Raw genomic sequence first — 20,354 nt, 5'->3', positions numbered from 1 at the left:
CAAACATGACTTATGTAGGACAGAGTACTTACACATATGCATGTCATGAAAAACAACGTATGTAAAGTATATTCTTTAGGAACAGCCTCCGTGGTCTAGTGGTAGAGCGTCCGCCTGGAGAGCGGAAGGTACGGGGTTCGATCATACCAAAACACGTTAAAAGATGGTACTTGTTGTTACCCTGTCTGGCGCTCGACATTAAGGGGCTAAAACAAGGACTGGTCGGCTCGGAGTCAGGATACTGTGTCTGAGTGGGGTATTCATGTTAAACTGCGGCATGGTATCTCAGTGGGCTAGCACTATACATCGGCATCAGTCCGGACTAGTACAAGCAGCCACACACACACACACGTGCATGCACGTCGCTATATAAGTGCAATAATCTTGGACGCGACGTTAAACCCAATTTCACCTCACCTCACCTTTAGGAACACAGCAAACTATTTACATATAATTATTAAAGCGCTGAAACACATGTTCGCCTAACTGCTTGCACTAATAATGGGCTTCTCACGTCAAAACTGACAATAATGTGTTAACTTAATGGTCGTGGTGAATGAATCCGGTCAGTAAACATTTATGTACGTGACAGGTAGGTACCGGGTATTTGGGTATTACCAAAAAAAAGGATATTTAATAAACAATGTTTTAAACAAGAATCAGATATCCTCCCATAAACACACCGCCTCTTCATTAAATCTCAAAACAATAAAGTGACTGTACATGGCAACAATATATTTTGTCCATATAATCGATTTGCATCATACATAATTTTACATGTAGCCTTCCCACGAAACGTGACATCATGTCATCAAATTAGAGAATGTCCCGGGTGCCATAATGAATGACGGACGAGACATCAGTTTTACATGATGAATTATACAATGGTTAGATTTGTTAATCTACTCGCACACTCAGTGTCGTATACTGTCCCTCTGGGACTCCTGTTTTATTATCACTGGGATCTGTTTGACGTTTAGGCATGATGACCTCAGTCTGCAAGGCTACTGGCTGTGACGTCATTCCCTTTCATACAATGGTCAGCCTTTAACCCACCCAGAAGCGTCCTCTGTGCTTGCAAATGCGTCGTATCCACAGGATTCAACATTGACATTTTATAAAAGGTCAACATCTTTTAATCCGGTGTAGTTTGCGTTTACTAAATGCGACAACAGAAAATTATCAGCCAGCAAATTATACAAAAGGCAACCGAAATATGTCCCTCCGGCTGATCAGCTAAACCAAACAAGCACATTAATGAATACGGGGTCCAAAGTATTGTAAAGCGCACCATTTAGACAACTGTGGATGCATACAATGGTGTGGCGAATCCCTCATGTATTGATGAATTGGTTGTCACGACGTTTGCATAACGTAATGCGCGCATTAGCACGTGTAAACCATGACAGGGCGTGTGGTCATGTTCAACCAATTCCAGTCCCGAGTCACAATTGCGTGTTTCCTTTATCGAATCACGTAGGTGTCTTCCAAAACTTACGTGCCATTTAATAATCGTATGACCATTTCCTAATGAAGAACCTTTATTGCCTCCCAAGCTTATTTCTGTGTTTATAACATGTCCTTGTCGTGTTGAAATTCCAAGGGCCTCCCGACCACTGCAGTGTGCATTCATCGCTGAAACAAAGCTAGACACCTCTTCCTTTGTACGATGTAGAGCAAAAACGCGTAGTGTAGGTACAGGAACGTCAAGGCATACTCGTAACAAGAATAAAGCCAGACATGATTGTCAAGATATATTATTCTCGGCCCAAGGGCAAGAATTTAAAAATAGAAATACTTTTCCTTTCCATAGCTACTTTCAAAGTTTCCTGATTAACCGATATTGACTATTAGATGGGGGCGGGTTGCCTAATAGTCTGAGGCACAGCAATTCGCTTGCAGAGTTGCGTCGCTTAAGCACGCCAGAAGCCAATGATTGTGGGTTCGAATCCGAGTTCGCCCCGATTATGTTTCTAGGTTTGTCAGCACCATACCCGTGTATACTAGTGCTTGTGGGCTTCACCAAAGTAGTAAACGTCTGAGACCTGCATCAGTTCGGCGCTTTCTTCCCACATTAAGCTGACAAGCTTTGATATAACTGGAATACTGTTAAAAGCGGCGTTAAGCCCAACTCACTTACTCACTCACTCATTCACTAAAAGATACTGACATTTTACTTGTAATCTATTATATATTCCACGCTGATGAATTAAACAACGCGTGGTTACATTTAAGAGAAAGGTGCGACATCGACATACGCTATTCGCGCGTTTTTGACAGCTCTGAGTGCGGTATAGGTACACGAAAACAAGAAATTATTGTAATATTACAGCCTAATTTATGTACATGTATACTAGAGCCACCCATTTTTGTGTGTACTTTTGGACATAAAGTATCCTAGTACAGTGATCATTGTCTGATATTTCCACTACAAAATAACGAAAAGTGAAGTTGTGTTTGCCACCGCTATAAAAACATATTCCAACAATATCACGGCGTGGACACCAGAAAAAGTGTATTCATGTGGGGAATCGAAAAGGAAATTTCACAATGAATGGACGCAGCAGTAACAACACGATGCAACTCTTTTAACAGCCATGTGTAAAGCCACGGTAGACTTGAACTGATCACGGAAACGGAAAGAATTGGACGAGTGATGTAGGGGTGAAGAAAAACGACCTATAATCAATCATTAACGCTACCTGTCGCTGTGCCAGGCAAGACTTGATGTACAATGTGACCTGAGATTGGAGATAAAGAAATCTAGGAACGTAAAATAATAAGTTTGATTTTCATAAATGTTTACTTTGGAATATAATCAACATTTATCCACACATTATACAGCAGGCAGCTTGTTACCTTGTGTAATCTCCCCTAGTTACACATCCATTAGGAACACATGTATAACACTACATCAACGTATCATTAAATTGGGGCGGTCGGGTAGCCAAGTGGTTGAAGCCTTCGCTCGTCACGCCGAAGACCCCGGTTCGATTCCCGACATGGGTACAATGTGTGAAGCCCATTTCTGGTGTCCCCCACCGTGATATTGCTGGAATATTGCTAAAAGCGGCGGGAAACCATACACACTCACTCACTATTATTAAATTAAACGTACTAATAATAACGCTTAGCTAGCGGTGGAATAAAGTGGGATATGGTTAAACATGTGAAGATCTCTTCAAAATAATCTTGGAAGATTCTTAAGAGAATGTCCAAGATTAAATTGAATCTATCGAGTTCCAATAAATCTCACTTCTGTCGAGCATTTAGCTTCATTCATTATCAAGATAGATACAGTAGCTGATGCGGTGATTGAATAGACCAATTCCAAGGCGAGAAAACCGTTTATGTAGCGATATATAGAGATAAATGATATGCAGGCAATCCTGTAAAAAGCCAAGAAGTTTAACTTCAGCTCCAGGTACATCGATGATCTGATATCGTTTAATTACCATGATGTCAAAAAGCAAATTCCCTTCCACTGATTTACCCACCTCAACTACAAATAAAGGAGACTAGCGAGACCGTTTCATCTGTTTCATATTCAGATATATGCATTAAGCTTTCTTGTGACAAAAAAAACTTGTATGACCAAGAGAGATGACTTCAATTTTCCAATTGTCAACTTTCCATTAATGTCGAGCAATAATCCTGCAGTTCCAGCCGTAATGTCTACATTTCACAACTTTTCTAAGTACAATCGAGCTTGCTCTTTCGACAAAGATTTCAAAGAGTGGCATACGACTCTTGCTCAGAAGTTGTTTGACAAGGGTTACAACATTCAAGGCCTCAATAAAGCTTTCAAACAGTTTTATGGCAGACATGTGGAGGACATTTCCAAATTTGACGCATCAGTGACAAGAATAATGTCCGATGCAATTCCCTATGTCGACTTGTACCATATGGTCCCTGTGAACAAATGAATTGTCTTTGCATGTGTTTGTGATAGGTGCCACCGTTTGGGCAGGATTCGCTTGCCTTTTCGCGAACACCTTGTTTCATCACATTTATTAGTGATTCATGAACACATACTCATGCTATAGTCGGAATAGTACATTCGGTTCTGTTTTTGGCAGAGATTTCTTATGAATATGGAAAGGGTTTTATCGCTTGTATTTATTGCGCTAAATCAATTACAAAAGAAATGTTTGGGTCGAGATTTGTCCCCACTGTGTTGTAAAACGAAATTTGTCTTAAGCGTTTTCTTTATTTATAATCAAGTGAGTGCGTGAGTGAGTATGGTTTTACGCCGCTTTTAGCAATATTCCAGAAATACCACGGCGGGGGACACCAGAAATGGGCTTCACACATTGTACCCATGTCGGGAATTGAACACGGCTCTTCGGCGTGACGACCTAGCGCTTTAACCACAGGGCTACCTGACCGCCCCATATTTAAGTGTTGACAGTATTCTCAACGTGCGTCATCGTACCAGAATGGAGTGTCTCGCTGCGTGTACATAGTTTAATTGGTGTGCCTGATTTCAACTCGGTTATTTACATTCCGCCGTAAAATGCCTGGAAGTTTGTTCACAAAGTCAACTTTGCACCTATAAGGCACTTAAAATATATGTTGGTGCGGAGACTGGTAAATGTTGATACGCTTTGGCGTTCATCGTCATTCCATTATACAAGCTGATCACAGACATTGTAGATATCTTTGTCTAACACTCCAATGCTGTACGTGCACTCCACGTGGTTTCGTCGTCACAAAAAGATCTTTGTCATAAAGGACATACAGAAATGCTTTTGATTCTGCTTGAAATATAAACATTCCAAGACAAGTGGTTCCTGGATAATGGTTCTCTGTTGCTGTGAAATGTGTTGTCTCCATACAGTCTTGTACAGACACATCGATCGCTCTATACCTGTCCCTCCCTACCACTGACAATATGTTTGCTTTGTTAATGTCACAGGGTACGCTGGCCGATAATAGAGACTTGAGACTATTTTGGTATCGTGCACAATTTAATGAAAACGTACTTTAAGATAAAACATCCAAACTGGTTTCTGGTATTTTTGAACTTAAACTTCTAATATATATGTTTCTAATTCAAAAACAATGCATTTACAAAATGGATTATTATTGTCTTCTCCTCCAAGGGTATAACAACATAGAACACGAGTGGAAAGTCGCCGTTCCAGGATAATTCATCACTCGTAAGCCCGGGAAAAATGGACCTGTTATTACACGAGCAGTAAATCAAATACGGTTATTCCTGATACTTTCTGGCAAGCCGACAGGCAGAACAGATTACGGTGCCTTGGAAGACTGGGACAGACATGTTCCTGGGAGAGTTGTAAAAGAGAAATGGTAGCAGCAGAAGGGGGCAGTGGTAGTTGCAGATCAAGAACCCCTTCACTGTGAACTCTCTAATTGATATATCTCCATCCTCCACTCCTGAAAATTGCCATCGACATCACTCATATCCATGTATATCTAATTTTTATCCTTTCTGAATCACCTTGAAATGCATAAAACAACGCTTTCGTGTTAAACTTCTAATTTCTCTTTTTCAATTGTCCACTATTTTATTGGTATTGAAGAAGACAACACACCTACACTCGTTATAATGACTGCAGTGTTTATATATAAAACTGGACAGACAGCCTTTGGGAGCTTTACCGAATGTTCGTACATCTATCGACAAACAAATATAGGAGGTACTTGCATCTCTTCGTGCTTATTCTATTTCCATCAGCTAACTGATAGTGTAGACGGTCACTATTGACCAAGATGTCGCGAAGACCATATTGGAGAGGATAAATCTCATTCAAAAAGACAAACAGCAATACACGAAAATGTGATACTGGTAATTTTAACGATTTATTCCGGTTGTCTTAAATCTTTCGTGAATAACAGCGACACGACTCTTTCCATATTCATAAGAAATATGTCAAACGTCCATTGTATGATTCCGACAATATCATGAACATGTGTTTAAGATTCACTATCAAACAGTAATGATACAAGGGGTTCGGAAAAATGTTCGCGTATCCTGTCCCACTGGTGGCACACGTTAGAAACAGATGAAGCGGTCTCACCGGTTTCTGAGACTGCGAACTCGGGTGGGTAAATCAGTGGAAGTGATTTGCTTATCGACGGGTATTGCAAAAAACAAACACGCTTATGACACATGATTCAGATAAATAGCCTATGTCATATATAAATCTCTCGAGGACCAAGATACCACTGACTGTCATCCTAAGGTTTAATTTTGAGCTGGGGGCACGGGTGGCCCAGTCGTCTAAGGAGCCGCGATTAGCTGTGCAGAGTTGCGTCCCTTGGGCACGCCAGAAATCTATGATTGTGGGTTCGAATCCCAGTTCGCCCCGATTATGTTTCTAGGTTTGTCAGCACCATACCCCTGCTCGTGGGTTTCACCGAAGTGGTAAACGTCTGGGACCTGCATCACTTCGGGCTTTTCTCCCACACTAAGCTGACATGCCGCGATATAACTGGAATACTGTTAAAAGCGGCGTTAAACCCAACTCACTCACTCACTCACTCAATTTTGAGCTCTTCTGATCTGAGTGATGCGAGTGACGATCGTTCTCAAGCTGTGAACATCTGAAAGTATAAGTGGAAGGTGGAAGGTGGTGTTCCAAACGTATACCCTCATACAGTAAACAACGGTTATAACGAACGCAAAGGGACTACTAATTTTAGTTCGTTATAACCGTAGTTCGTTACAAGCATATATACAGAATAACTACAGCAAATAATCGGGACCAAAAAAGTAAGTTCGTTATAACCGTCAGTTCGTTATAAGCGTGTTCGTTATAACCGTAGTTCGTTATAAGCGTGTTCGTTATAACCGTAGTTTACTGTATATAAAAGGTGCATTTGCATGTGCATGTAAAACACAGGATGACAAGCTGGTCCAGTGATTAAAAGTCGCATCTGGTTGATCAGAGATAGTGTTTTGCCAGGATCTGCTCGTTGGAAGTTCGAATATTTCCACAGACTTATTAACCTTGGTGTATCAATATCCTACAGTGCTTTATGGCGTTAAAGTCCTCATCACTCCCCACTATAACATTAGCAAGACTTCCGAGCTAGTATTTCCCGAAATAATTACAAATATTGTTTTGAAATGTGTAAAGGATGTTTATGTCATTGGCGTTCTTCCCTTCAATGAAGCAGTGTCACCTAAAGTCCAAAATGGCTTAATTACTCATGTATTAATGTATGCTGGTTGTAGCCAGATTCTTGCCAAACCTTTTTTTATTTCTGTGTGATATTTGGGAGCAACCTATGGAACTTTCACTGAAGGAAAAACGAAATGTGGGAAGGTCACACTGCCCAGTTAAATAAATGTGTCGAAAATAAACGACGGGGTACAGATGCGTACTTGTCAATTGCAAACTGCTTTGGACACATTAAACATTTGTTTATTGTTTGACGCCGCACTCAGCAATATTCCATTGATAGACACTCGAGGGAATCAATGACTGACATGTGGCTATGACATCTGAACATTCCCGACAAGAAAAAGCCTACATATAGTTCCATGTACAGTAAACTACGGTTATAACGAACACGCTTATAACGAACTTACGGATATAACGAACTTACTTTTTTGGTCCCGACTATTTGCTGTAGTTATGCTGTATATATGCTTATAACGAACTACGGTTATAACGAACTAAAATTAGTAGTCCCTTTGAGTTCGTTATAACCGTACTTTACTGTATGTTTCAATACAAAGAAATTGAACTCGCCACTATGTGGATAAGTCTCATCAGAAAGCAGTTTCTTCCTTAAGGAGCGAATCATCAAAGATGAGCATAGCATTCTTATTTGTTTGTTTTGTTTGTTGTTTAACGCCGCACTCAGCAATATTCCAGCTATATGACGGCGGTCTGTACATACTCCCGTCTGGGCCAAATAATCCAGTGATTGACATCGTGAGCATCGATCTACGCATGTGTGATACGATAGCATGCATCAACCAAGCATGTGTTGCTGAAGATCAATTTTAACACGGATGTACACGGGTATACATTTAACTATGAAGTCCTGTTTCGTCAACTGTATTCATACTAAAATCGTATTTCAGATATCAAGGTTCACGAATTAAATGAAATCCAATTGCCGAATGACCAAACCACCATTAATTGACGATAGGTTGTACAAGATTATCCTGTCTTCAGCAGGCATATTCAAAACACAATGAAGTGTCTGAAATGTATGAAACATAATTTCTATGTTTCTATGACGTGGCCGAAAATGTATAAATTTTAGAAACAAATATATATTAGCATCAGAGACGTACAATGTTTTACCACTCTGATATCACAAGTGTATGTTTGTTCATAGTCGCGTTCATATAGTAGGCTTCTCATAAGATCAATCACTGGTTCTTCTCGATAATTTACAGTGCATGTGAATGTGCATGTGCATGTGCAGCTGGAGTGCATGTGGCTGGGATATACGTGAGTGTGGTGTTGAACAGACAAACAAAGAGTATTTTTTCATGGATGGTCCAGTCATATGCCGGCGGTTGACGTGAATCACGTATATCAAGAATGAGCCACTGTATGTAAATTTATTGTTGGTGTAAGGTAAGGCTAAAATATTGCAATCGTGTCTATCCAGTCCTTTCTGGCATTGATCAAACGTTGCATTTATGAACTACGACCACCACCCACACACACCTCCTACAATCGCATTCAGTAATTGTACTTTTAAAATCAATGGCGTGCGCAGTCCTCTTTCAAAGAATTTTCAAAGTATTTTACCTGCAAATATGGATCAGTCTATATTCAGAACAGTTCTGTCAATGTCGAACACTTCATGAAATTACGATGCACAAAATGTCTTCTTTAAGAATTTTTCCGAGTAGCACACAAAGGCAGTGAACGCCATTTGATAGGAAATGCTCCTCAGGAAAAGAAGAAATCAATTCAGAACATTCGAAAGGACACCACAACCCACAACTGCCTTGAAAAAGCCAAATATCTCTCAAATTGTCAATGAAGGATTGTGGCCTTTGTATACATGATGTAAAACAATTCCACGAGATAATAAGACAGAATACGTTAGCTCGTAAATTGCACATAAAAATGAACCAATACTTGGATGTGACTTTTAAACCGCAATCCAATATTCAGTCGGGTTTTGATGTGTGTCTGGTTGTTTTATTTTTTTAAATATGAATAGAACACTGGGATTAGAAGACAAAGCAATATATGTGATAGTTGGTCAAATTATTGGTCAAATGAATGGAATCCGTCAGGAAAATCACACAGAAACACAAGGGTGACGCGTTGTACGTTTGACGGAAGAGATATTGTCAAGTACCTAATGTATCTAGTCTGGCTTTGGATATCTGATTTGACAGTTAGAGAAATTTACGAAGATTTATTTAATTACTTTCGCTGCAAATGGCCATTGGGGAAAAAACAATTTCTCCCATTTAATATGGTGCAGAAGAAAGGGTTTCGGATTGGTTTAGGCTGCCTATTCACAGAAGAGCATACATACTCAGTCAACTGATAAAACCTACAAGTGACTGCAGGCATCTTAACTCTTTAATTTGTATGAACAAACTAGATAAAAACTTCATCTTAGGTAACACTAGATATACACAATTATGGATCCGACACACAGGATACATGTACAGGAATGGCGCTGTCCGTCCGTCTTTCCGTTTTTCCGGAGCAGAACTCGGAAACAGATTAATATTCTCGCGTAGTCTCTGCAATGGGGACAGGTTTTCTTAGAAACTACAGAGGTTACCTGAATGACACCTTGCAAGCTTATCTAAGAGATAGTTATCAAGAGTTCAAAAATTAAATAATAATTATTTTTCCCAGAGTTAGTTTTTGACAGAGTTACCCCCCTTGCTACATGGGGGAGTTAACGCCCTTAGTCCATGCTTTTGAAACATAACTTCGTATTATTCACGACTATATGAACAAACACAATTATAATATGCCCCAAGCGGGGGATAGTGATAACGATTTTTTCTTGTTTTAATTATACTGTTTTGGTTTTAGTGTCTTTTTTACCGCCAACCTATTATGGATCCTACTACTGTTATAGAACCAAGTATGTATATGTTAATACGAGGACTTGCGTTAATTTAATCAAACCGTCAAGATAGACCGCGCGAGTGCATGTTGTTGTTTTTTTGCCGTGTGCCAAAGAAATGTTTCGAATTCTCGTATAATACCATCAGATGTTCTAACAAGTATAATGTACCCTCAACCCTCAACCCTCAACCCCCAGCCCTGATTCCTGTAGCGAGACATTGGTGTATGATGTATAGATCTAGATCGAAAGGGTCATTTACGCTTGTTGTTTCCTTTTTTCCATATTCTGTATTGATCAGCTATCTTATGCACTCAGTCTGATATTTCAAAGGGGAACATTTCTTTCACGAAAATAGATTGTAGGACTGCTGCTTGGAATGGGAAAAATACACATTGTTTGCTGCCATTGCTATGGTTTTCACTGGTTCCATACATGAAGCTATAAAGTAGAACCCAATACTATGGTATTTTGGATTATCCATTTTATTCCTATTTCAGTTTAAGTATGCTGTGGACCCGTGAAGATCCCACTATTCAGCAACCAAGTAATCCATGCTTGTCGTAAGAGGCAACTTACGGGATCGGGTGGTCATGCTCACTAACTTGGTTAATACATATCACCGTATCGCAATTGCGTGGATCGATGCTCATGACATCAATCACTGGATTGTTTGGTCCAGACTTGATTATTTACGAACCGCCGGCATACAGCTGGAATATTACTGTACCCCCCCATACAACTATACACTCTTATACAACTGTACACTCCCATACAACTGTACACTTCCATACAACTGTACACTCACATACAACTGTACAATCTCATATAACTGTACACTCTCATACAACGGTACACTCCCATACAGCTGTACGCTCCCATACAGCTGTACACTCCCATACATCTGTACGCTCCCATACAACTGTACCCTCCCACACAAATGTACACTCCCATACAACTGTACACTCCCATACAACTGTACCCTCCCACACAAATGTACACTCCCATACAACTGTACACTACCATACAACTGTACACTCCCATACAGCTGTACACTCCCATACAACTGTACGCTCCCATACAAATGTACACTCCCATACAACTGTACACTCCCATACAACTATACGCTCCCATACAACTGTACACTCCCATACAACTGTACACTCCCATACAACTGTACACTCCAATACAACTGTACACTCTCATACAACTATAACTTCTCATACAACTGTACCCTCCCATACAACTATACGCTCCCATACAACAGTACACTCCCATACAACTATACACTCCCATACAACTGTACACTCCCATACAAGTGGACACTCCCATACAACTGTACACTCCCATACAGCTGTACACTCCCATACAACTGTACGCTCCCATACAAATGTACACTCCCATACAACTGTACACTCTCAAACAACTATACCTTCTCATACAACTGTACCCTCCCATACAACTATACACTCCCATACAACTGTACACTCCCATACAACTATACGCTCCCATACAACTGTACACTCCCATACAACTGTACACTCCCATACAACTGTACACTCCAATACAACTGTACACTCTCATACAACTATACGCTCCCATACAACAGTACACTCCCATACAACTATACACTCCCATACAACTGTACGCTCCCATACAAGTGGACACTCCCATACAACTGTACACTCCCATACAACTGTACACTCCCATACAACTGTACACTCCAATACAACTGTACACTCTCATACAACTATAACTTCTCATACAACTGTACCCTCCCATACAACTATACACTCCCATACAACTGTACACTCCCATACAACTGTACACTCCCATACAACTGTACACTCTCATACAACTATAACTTCTCATACAACTGTACCCTCCCATACAACTATACACTCCCATACAACGGTACACTCCCATACAACTATACACTCCCATACAACCGTACACTCCCATACAACTGTAGACTCCCATACAGCTGTACACTCTCATACAATTATACACTCCCATACAACTGTTCACTCCCATACAACTGTACACTCCCATACAGCTGTACACTCCCATACAGCTGTACACTCCCATGCAGCTGTTCACTCCCATACAACTGTACGCTCCCATACAACTGTACCCTCCCACACAAATCTACTCTCCCATACAACTATACACTCCCATACAACTATACACTCCCATACAACTGTACCCTCCCATACAGCTGTACATTCCAATACAAATCAACATTCCCAAACAACTTTACACTCTCATACAACTGTACATTCCCATACAGCTGTACACTCCAATACAAACGTACACTCCCATACAACCGTACACTCCTATACAAATATACACTCCCATACAACTGTACACTCCCATACAACTTTACCCTCTCATACAACTGTACACTCCCATACAACCGTATACTCCCATACAACTGTACACTCCCATACAACTGTACACTCCCATACAAATGAACATTCCCATACAATTGTACACTCCCATACAACTGTACGCTCCCATACAACTGTACCCTCCCACACAAATGTACACTCCCATACAACTGTAGACTCTCATACAACTGTACACTCCCATACAGCTGTACACTCTCATACAACTGTACACTCTTATACAACTATACACTCCCATACAACTGTACCCTTCATACAATTATACACTCCCAAACAACTGTACACTCTAATACAACTATACACTCCCATACAGCTGTACACTCTCATACAACTATTCCTTCTCATACAACTATACACTCCCATACAACTATACACTCCCATACAACTATACACTCCCATACAACTGTACACTCCCATACAACTGTACACTCCCATACAGCTGTACATTCCAATACAAATCAACATTCCCAAACAACTGTACACTCTCATACAACTGCACATTCCCATACAGCTGTACACTCCCATACAACTGTACACTCCCATACAACTGTACACTCTCATACAACGGCACACTCCCATACAACTGTACGCTCCCATACAACTGTACCCTCCCATACAACTATACACTCCCATACAACTGTACACTCCCATACAACTGTACACTCCCATGCAACTGTACACTCCAATACAACTATAACTTCTCATACAACTGTACCCTCCCATACAATTATACGCTCCCATACAACTGTACACTCCCATACAACTATACACTCCCATACAACTGTACACTCCCATACAACCGTACACTCCCATACAACCGTACACTCCCATACAAATATACACTCCCATACAACTGTACACTCTCATAGAACTGTACACTGCCATACAACTGTACACTCCCATACAACTATACACTCTCGTATAACTGTACACTCTCATACAACGGTACACTCCCATACAACTATACACTCTCATACAGCTGTACACTGCCATACAACTGTACACTCCCATACAACGGTACACTCCCATACAACTATACACTCTCATACAACTGTACACTGCCATACAACTGTACACTCCCATACAACTATACACTCTCATATAACTGTACACTCTCATACAACGGTACACTCCCATACAACTATACACTCTCATACAGCTGTACACTCCAATACAACTGTACACTCCCATACAACTACTACATAAGCCCATAAATCAGTTTCAATGTTCTCGTTGAGTGTTGTTTCTGAAATAGTCCTTACTACGCATCAACCATAGGAAGACGCAAAGATACAAAGTTTGGTACTCAAAGCTCTGCAATTAAAAAACATCAACATGTTCTAGCATTGACATAATATCCAAACCGTCAATGAGCTTTATCTTTCGACACCGAAATGCAATCAGTCAAGAAAACAAGATAATTGTCATTTCAGACCACAAGCCCTATTTCCTTTTCACACACGCGAAATGTCACGGCTCGACATCAGACTTGTTTGTTCAGTGGGGTTGTTATATTCGTGATAGCAAGGAATAATAACACTTGACGATGACACTCTCGTACATGGAGGCTGGTTATCCCAAACGTGTCAGAGGAAAATTTCATTCACAATTGCGTTTTATATTAACCGATGGTTTACCAGTGTACGACCTTCAGAGAAGAACAACCGAGGAACCGAGAAAACCATAGAAAACGAGAGTAGATAACTTGCGTGGCATGGTGGTCCATCCAGTAATTCATCTAACTTTATAAATACTGTATGTCCGAGGCATGGCTACCATAAAGCGTGTTTACTTGGCTTTACTTTACTTGGGCCTTGAATGTTGTCACCTTCTGAGCAGAGTCGTATGAAGATGTTTGAAATCTTCGAAGAAAGAGCTTGCTCGATTGTACCTCAAAAGTTGTGAAACCCGAGGCTGGAGCTGCTAGAGTATTGCTTGACATGAAGGGAAAGTTGACTATTGGAAAGTTGAAGTCATTCCTTTTGTCATACAGTCTTGTGGAGAGGTTAATGTCACTCTGAATCTTCATGCATAGATCTAAATATGAAACAGATGGTCTCACTGGTGGTCTCAAAGACATAGTTCCTCAAGTAATACATGTACTGTGACCCCAAGACGTTTTATGAAAATATAAAAATAATCGAGTCTGAACCAGACAATCTAGTGAGTGACATCATGAGCATCGATCCATGCAAATGGGATCGATGACATGCATCAACCAAGTCAGCGAGCCTGACCACCCGATCCCGGTAGTCACCTCTTACGACATGCATACTTGCCTTTTACGGCAAACATGGGTTTCTGAAGATCTATTCTACCCCGGATCTTTACGGGTCTCAATGTCTTGTGACGATATCCTCTTCAACCTATATATAATTAGCATTATCTACATAATGTCCAGTTTTTATTGCGTACAATCGTAACCCCGACAGTGAGGGACGTTGCTCATGATATTGACCGTTAGTTTCCAGACTTGATAATGTATGGTCGCAGTGACATATCTGGAACATATACAGCGGCGTAAAAAAAAATCACGCACTCTCTATTTCCGTTACGGAACAGGAACTGCATTTACAAAAAAATGAATAAAAACAATTCTCAATTCTCAATTTTCCTCAAATTTCAAAAGATATGTCACATCATAAAACCATGTGTGTAATTGCAAGTTGAAAACACCATATTCAAACATTTTAGAGGCACATCGTTTCCATTGTGTGCGTGGCTTTAAAGACAGGATATTGTGTTTCGATCTAAAGGTGAATGAAATACCTTAGATAAAATAAGACTTAATTTCGATCAATACAACGTTAGCTTCGTCGTCCTTTTATGACATCGAGCGATCTGTATGAGAAACATATTTGTTATCACACTATAAGATAATGATGAGCACGCGCCTCTATGACAACGTGTTGAGATGCGTTCCTTTCTTGATGCATTTATTGTTAGGAACATCATTCCGGAAATTTCGATTGATTTCACCTTTCCTTGACTGACACTCTATGCGAAAAATAATTTCACTTTTGCGACTAGCCACCAAGTCGAATCTCTTTCATCTCTAAACAGTCGTTGTTTGTTCCAAACGATTCGGTAAATAACATTTCTATTTTCGTAGTAGGTCGCCAGACATATCGCGATCGTCTATGTTTGAAAACGTATTCTTGAACAAATCCTGATTCAATTGTTATCATTGGCCATTACATCGTCAATGATCATTGGCCAGAGATGTTATAGATAGTAAAATATACATAGAGCCTGATATTGCATTGTCCCAGCATTGTTGCAGTTTTCTTTTCTCTTTACCTGAATCCATTATCTGCATATGCAAGGACAAACGTTTGCAGGATACAATGCTATGAGCAGTCATTTCGACCATCTGAACTGTGCAGGGTGACCCTAGCATCTTTAGCGACGCAAATTGATGTGCAGACTTTCGCCCCAGATGCGTGCCAGAAACTAAGATCGTGGGTTCGAATCTCAAATTCACACTTGAGTGCTCGTGAGTTCAACAATTTTTTTTAATTGGAGACTTATGACGCTCCTTGTAGTTTTGATAGAAAGAGAACTGTGTTCACATTTCACTACTTGCACCTCACGAACAACAAGGAGCGTCATCCCACTCTTGTTCCAAAGTTATTTAAACAGGATTCAGGAAACATGCCTTCGTAAGCATTCAAAAGAGATTTCTGATAATTATGAAAACTGTTTTGTCACATTCAATTCCAAGTTTACAGATAAGGCTTTGTCTTCGAGGTTCCTGCCCAAGATATTCATATTTCGTACAATGAAATGACAGCATAACTGGCTATCGGAATAATGAAGTTATGCTGGTAATATAAACCCTGACAATATTGTATACACACGCTAGTTCGATTCAGTTCACAACTTTCAACTATTCCGATGAATACAAAGCTGTTGTAAATAATTGGGTTATTTCTGGCTTGTTTTGCCAGTCCTTAAGTGAAATTCTTTAAATCAATGGAACATAAATCATTCAAGTTGACAATTTTACCAACAGTTAGCTATCACATATGAAGTCTACTGGAACAAGCACTGTCTAACAATGTCTAATTGACCCTTTGTGCACTTTGGGTGCTTGATGTTGATGTACTTCATCTGCTTCATCTCCCCAGCATGTGGGTCATTGTTAAGTGATATTCGACACAACTTACGTCCTAGTGGTAGATCATGCTGTGAACAGGGAAAGGCATAGTCCAACATAATCTTAGATACCTTTCAATGCCATCACTGATTTTCTGTGATTCATTCATATCATTTTCATCGCTGTTTTGAATTTAATGCCCAATGGAATCAGTTTTGTCGGAAAATTGAGACTGGTTATTCTGTGGCGTTGGCGGTTTTTTTTACCACTGCTATTTGACTGACGTTCGTGAGTTTCATCATAAGCTCAGAAGGTTTTATTAATTTTGCTGAGTCAACTACAAAAGAATTGTCTTGGCCGAGACATTAAAACCGCCCTAGCTGGATAATCGTGACTGGTTATTCTCTGTCGTTGACGTTTTATATGTATTTTCTGTCTGATAATGGTGAACCCAAGACTCCTCCATGGTTACAAATCGCTCCGCAAAATCATCTGTATCTGCTTTAAAACGACAAAATGTTTGTCATGAGAGATGACGAACCTGAATCGTTTCTGATGAGGAGTCAGATGCCTTGAAACCCAACGTGCTTAAACATTTGTTATGCCCAGTTCATTCCTCAGAATGTTTTCAACTCTCTCATGAGGGAGGTGGTTTATATTCCATAATCATATCAACATTATCCTTTGTGGTGGCGGGTGAAGGTCTTTCTGATCTTGGATCATCTTTAGCGCTCTCTGTTCCCTTCCTGAACCTCTGCCCACCTCCAAACAGTGGCAAAGGACGGAACATCATCCCAGGGGTTGACACACTGTCCGCATGAACGGCTGTTGGCGTTAGCCCTTTGAGTTAGAGATACTTGATGCCTGGTTGTGTATTTTCTTCAAATGCAGCCTGTAAGCATGGGAAACAGTGTACATGGGAAATCAAATTGTTATGGTTCTACTATATATCCCTCGTAGTTAGGATCGGAGCTTTTCAGTCAACCGTCGTATGTTAATTATCTTGCATGAGTTCATAGAATTAGAATGAAATGAAAAATGTGAAACATTATGAAATGATGAATGAGTGAATGAATAGAGTAACAGGTCTCGAAACAAAGGCTGAATATTTGCTCTGACACAAGGTCCAAATCGGTCTTGTGAATATGGAAAGGGTTTTGTAGATTTTATTTTAACCATGCGTTTGTTACATCTATTAGTGATTGAGTGAGAATGGTTTTACCCTGCGTTTAGCAATACTCCAGCAATATCACGGCGGGGGACACCAGAAATGGGGTTCGCACATTGTACACATGTAGAAAACGAACCCGGGTCTTCGACGAACGAACGCTTTTACCTCTAGACTACCCGACCGCCCCGTTACATCTACCAGCAAAGATATCTAAGGTTCAGTTGGACTTCGCTGAACCCTGTTCACAACATTGTCATTTTATGTAAGCAATGTCAAAGTACATCCACTGGCAAGAAGCGTGACAATTGTATATATTCCATGATACATCAATTGTGGCATGACTTATACAACAATGAAACTTGATAAACAAAACCATAGGTTTTATGTAGCAAAAAGAACATTTTAAAAAAAAACGTTTTTAAAATTGTTAAATTTTTGCATGACAGAACGTATTATCTTTAATCCATAACATATTAGAAATGCTTGACTACAACTGTTGTGTTATCTTTGTCAAGTTACTGTCTTTTGTGATAAACAAACGACAGTATCAGCTGGCATTTTGCTATTGAACCGAATAACAATAAAGACAACAAAGACAATATTGATGTTGTTATGCTACATCTCGCCCACGTTAATGCTGTCAGGTTTAAATCATTAGGCATATGTTTCCTTACAACAAAATTACTTCCACTCCTTCTGTTTCTTATTGGTAGAACGAATAATACTACATATTCAAAAATGGCAGTCGCACGTATTTACATATATTTGTAGCAATGAGACTAATGTACGACTGGCGGTTACGTAAAGGTTTTGTGGCATTTATTCAAATGTCGTTTTGTTCAAATGTACGCGAACATAAATATGGAACGTCCGACAATGATATCCTTAAGCTGACCCTGTTTGGGGTGTTGACTATGTGTAGACCACCCTCGACCACCACTACCAGGTGTTCGCGAAAAGGTGAGCGTACCCTGCCTCACCGGTGGGACCATCGCAAGCACATGCAAGGGCATATCAAGTGTTCAGTTGAAAAACACGGGGACACATAGTACAAGTCACAATAAGGAATTGCATCCGACATAATTTTTATCACTAATGCGTCAAAATTGGAAATGCCCTCCATTAAAATTCGTTTATACGAACCTGTGTTCAGTACAGTCGTAATCAGGCGACGGTGGTGTTGACAAGCCATTACTGTGATCACTCGATCACTTCGTTACGTGAACATGTTCAACTCACTCGGCGGAAGTCTCAAATCATACATTTGAGCGTCTTGGAGTTACTGGTGCTGTATTAATTAAATATTGATTGGATGAACAGTCATGAAACTCAAATCGTTGAACGTTATGACTACCCAAGTACATGTACCAATTGCCAGTCACATATTTCCACTTCTGCTTTGTGTAATGCGAAATTACAAGTTCTACACAAATTCATTAATCGTTCAAAAGAGACATATCTGGACCTATTGGACGTTACTGTAATAATGGCATGGCGCTGTATATGCTTTCGTGCAACAAGACCAAGAAGCCTTTACAAATGTTATCACTGTCTTTCTGTTCATGCTGTCTTGTCAGTGCTTTTAGGATATTGCTGCTTCCTTGTTTACTTTTCAGCTTGCTTAGAGCATCTGTACATTGTGGTAATGGACAGACAGGTAATAAGAGACACAGGTACTCTAAGTTAATGGTATTTCTGCGTTTTCAAAATGTCAGCGCTTGCTGAATGCTTTTGACTCTTTGAATGTGTTTGGACATTTGCCTCTTTGTGTTTACTGTCGTCTTTGACACCGTGAGAGATCCAAGATAGGCCTAAAGGACAAAATGAATGATGTCCGTCAAAGATGTCGGTCAGTAGTTATCAGTTTAATTAATTTTAGCCTGATTAATCTCCGCAACCTTAGGTTGGTCATGTATACCTAAAAAAATTAAATACAATTCTACCTTGATATATGGAGTGAGCGAGTTGGGTTTAATGCCTCTTTGAAAGCCATTCCAGTGTCATGGCGTGTCAGATTAACGTGGGAAGAAAGCCCGAAGTGATGCAGGGCTCAGACTTTTATCACTAAACGTCTGTATGGTGCGTATAAAGCAAGAAACATAATTTTGGCGAGCCGGGATTTGATCGCGCAATCAAAGGTTTCTGGCGTGCCCCCACACTCCCGATATATGGAAGAGTTTTAGTGATTTGCTAACATAATGTGAAGCAGATGCGAGCTGGATTGAATCTTACTGAATAGTGACAGTGAGGCCACAGAAACAGTCATTGCCTGCCAAACGAAACATGATATGTTTCTGCACCAAGTATATCAGAATATAAAGTATGGTGTGCCCTTATTATACTTCCTCCTTTCTTGTTTCACACTCCTGCGGCGGGGAATGATAAGTTGCACCTGATGTCAAGAATGACTGTCGCTCTCCCACATCCGCTTGTCGGCTTTATGTGAATACAGAACGAAATATACTTTACTCTCCTCTGAAGTATTTGAAAACCATTTAGGATCTGCATTCAAAACACTATCAAAACGCCAGAAACCTATGATTGTGGGTTCGAGTCCCGGTTCGCCCCGATTATGTTTCTAGGTTTGTCAGCACCATACCCGTGCTCGTGGGTTTCACCGAATTGGTAAACGTCT

Source organism: Haliotis rufescens, unplaced genomic scaffold (genome assembly GCF_023055435.1).
Source record: "Haliotis rufescens isolate VD_foot unplaced genomic scaffold, xgHalRufe1.0.p SCAF_20, whole genome shotgun sequence".
NCBI classification, from domain to species: Eukaryota; Metazoa; Mollusca; class Gastropoda; order Lepetellida; family Haliotidae; genus Haliotis; species Haliotis rufescens.
This window is presented reverse-complemented; position numbering follows the sequence as displayed.